At 59.9% G+C, this 3,275-nt stretch overlaps 1 pseudogene; it reads right to left on the bottom strand.

Annotated features, from left to right (window-relative positions):
• Positions 1 to 1,544: 1,544 nt before the first annotated feature.
• On the bottom strand, positions 1,545 to 2,813 carry LOC141231550 (sialidase-3-like; annotated as a pseudogene).
• Between the last annotated feature and the right edge of the window lie 462 nt (positions 2,814 to 3,275).

Below are 3,275 nucleotides of genomic sequence, written 5' to 3'. Positions count from 1 at the left end.
GGCAGAGACGGCTCCGGAGGGTGAGGTGGTGCTGGGCAGAAACAAGCCCGGAGGGTGAGGAGGTGCAAGACAGAGACGGCTCCAGAGGGTGAGGAGGTGAAGGACAGAGATGGCTCCGGAGGGTGAGGAGGTGCAGAGCAGATACGATGCCGGAGGGTGAGGGGGTGCTGGGCAGAGACAACTCCGGAGGGTGAGGAGGTGCAGGACACAGACGGCTCCGGAGGGTGAGGAGGTTAAGGTCAGGGACGACTCCGAAGGGTGAGGAGGTTCAGGGCAGAGACGGCTCCGGAGGGTGAGGAGGTGCAGAGCAGAGACGTCTACGGAGGGAGAGGTGCTGGGCAGAGACGGCTCTGAAGGGTGAGGAGGTGCAGGACAGAGACGGCTCCGGAGGGTGAGGAGGTGCAGGACAGAGACAGCTCCGGAGGGTGAGGAGTTGCAGAGCAGAGATGTCTACGGAGGGAGAGGTGCTGGGCAGAGACGGCTCTGAAGGGTGAGGAGGTGCAGGACAGAGACGGCTCCAGAGGGTGAGGAGGTGCAGGACAGAGACAGCTCCGGAGGGTGAGGAGTTGCAGAACAGAGACGGCTCCGGAGGGTGAGGAGGTGCAGGGCAGAGACGACTCCGGAGGGTGAGGAGTTGCTGGGCAGAGACGGCTCCAGAGGGTGAGGTGGTGGTGGGCAGAGACGGCTCCGGAGGGTGAGGTGGTGGTGGGCAGAGACGGCTCCGGAGGGTGAAGAGGTTCAGGGCAGAGACGGCTCCGGAGGGTGAGGAGGTGCAGAGCAGAGACGGCTCCGGAGGGTGAGGAGGTGCTGGGCAGAGACGGCTCTGAAGGGTGAGGTGGTGCTGGGCAGATACGGCTCGGGAGGGTGAGGAGGTGAAGGGCAGATACGGCTCCGGAGGATGAGGAGGTGAAGGACACAGACGGCTCCAGAGGGTGAGGAGGTGCAGAGCAGAGACGACTCCGGAGGGTGAGGAGGTGAAGGGCAGAAACGACTCCGGAGGGTGAGGAGTTGCTGGGCAGAGACGGCTCCGGAGGGTGAGGAGGTGAAGGGCAGAAAAGACTCCGGAGGGTGAGGAGGTGCAGGGCAGAGAGGGCTCCGAAGGGTGAGGAAGTTCAGGGCAGAGACGGCTCCGGAGGGTGAGGAGGTGAAGGGCAGAGACGACTCCGGAGGGTGAGGAGGTGCAGGACAGAGACGGCTCCAGAGCGTGAGGAGGTGCTGGGCAGAGACGGCTCCGGAGGGTGAGGAGTTGCTGGGCAGAGACGGCTCCAGAGGGTGAGGTGGTGCTGGGCAGAGACCGCATCAGACACGTGGATGGGGATGATATAGTTCATGGGAAGATCCCTTTAAGGTGTCCATGATAGAGAGGAGTGGATAGAACCTGTTAATTACAGGGGGGGATCAGACACCATCTAATGAGCAGTATGAGAGCGTGTATCGGGGGTCAGGAGAGTGGTGGATGGCGCCATCTTGTGGCCCCTCAGTGCATTCCTATACTGGGTTACTTTTGGCACCCGGAGACTTGGCGGAGGCCCCGACACTCGTGATTAGGGCTTAGAGGAATTGTTCAGCAGCTCGTCCATCGTGAACCTCCGGAAGACGATCTTTTCGCACGCCGCGTCCTTTCCGCATTCAAATAAGCAGGCGAAGGAGTGAGTGTCCTGGCACACCGCCAGGTCCGAGTACCCGCTGGGACCCTCGTTGATGACCCACGGTGGGGTCCAGGTGGACGGCACAAGGGGTGATTTATTCAAGTAGACTCCTAAGTCCACGCGGCCCCGGCTGCTGGTGGGATGGGAGTAGAGGAGCCAGGACGTGACGCTATGCTGAAGGGGCGACTCTTCCCCGCTGTCCGCCTCGTCCTGAGTTGCCTCCGGAGGCCTGTAGCTCACCACACTGCCCTGGCAGCCATGAGGCGGCTCACACAGGCTTTTATTGTAGTGGGCATCTGTGAACTCCATGGACTGGGGGCTGCTGGTCGCCTCCACCCGGTAGCGCTGACCGGTCCTGGCGCTGCAGTACAGGAGGTCGTTGCCGCTGCTGCAGGTCACCTCGGCCACCTCGCACTCCCCTGTCTTCTGCCGCCACAGTCCGCTGCCCTTGTGCCAGCTCTCTCCGCGGTCGTCGCTGTAGAAGATGAATGAGTGGGGCTTGGTCTTCCAGGGGACGGGCAGGCCGCAGACGCGGGAGTGGATGTAGTACAGGTACGCGGGCACGATCAGCCTGCCCGACGGAGAGCAGACGCCGTGACCGGGGCCAACCGTCAAGGTGGCGCAGCTCTTCAGGTCCTCACCCAGGACCTCCTCCGTCACGTCTTTCGGTAGGCTCCACGATTGGCCGTGGTCGCGGCTGGTGACGTAGCAGAGCCGGGCGGCATTTCGGCCGGTTATGATTTGCCGGAACTCGGAGATTTCGCTTTTTACACAGACGAAGAAGAGGAAGACGGTGTCGGTGTCGGGATGGTACAGCGGGCAGGGGTTCATGGTCCGGTGCCCCGGTAACTTGGCGTGGCTCACCGGCATTGCGTCTTCCCACTAAGGAGGCAAAACAGATGGAGACGTTGGAAAGTCACAAGATCAGACGCGGAGAGAGGTGACATGAGGAGTCGGTACCTGCACCTCCCCGCGCTGCACCCGACCGCGCCGCACCACCAGGTACAGGGCGTCCTGATCATCGGGGGACGAGCGCTTCTCCGCCAAGGCCAAGAAGATGGAGGGAAGAAGAGCAGAGCCGGGATACGATACGTCACACCGCCAGGATCCTGCTGGAACAGGGTCACCGAGTCCAGAGAGAGCGCCCCCGACATGTCTGTACCCGAACCTGCAGGACAGCGGATACACGAGACTGACAGCCGAGAGCAACCTGTATCTAATCCTGTGTGATACTGAAATGTGTATCTAATCCTATCCTGTGATACTGAGCCGTGTATCTAATCCTATCCTCTGTGATACTGAGCCGTGTATCTAATCCTATCCTGTGATACGGAGCCGTGTATATAATCCTATCCTGTGTGATACAGAGCTGTGTATCTAATCCTATCCTCTGTGATACAGAGCCGTGTATCTAATCCTATCCTGTGATACGGAGCCGTGTATATAATCCTATCCTGTGTGATACAGAGCTGTGTATCTAATCCTATCCTCTGTGATACTGAGCCGTGTATCTAATCCTATCCTGTGTGATACAAAGCCGTGTATCTAATCCTATCCTGTGATACTGAGCCATGTATCTAATCCTATCCTGTGTGATACAAAGCCGTGTATCTAATCCTATCCTGT

This window comes from Phyllobates terribilis, unplaced genomic scaffold (genome assembly GCF_046119375.1).
Source record: "Phyllobates terribilis strain yellow unplaced genomic scaffold, ASM4611937v1 Scaffold_525__1_contigs__length_1214945, whole genome shotgun sequence".
NCBI lineage: Eukaryota > Metazoa > Chordata > Amphibia > Anura > Dendrobatidae > Phyllobates > Phyllobates terribilis.
This window is presented reverse-complemented; position numbering and strand designations above follow the sequence as displayed.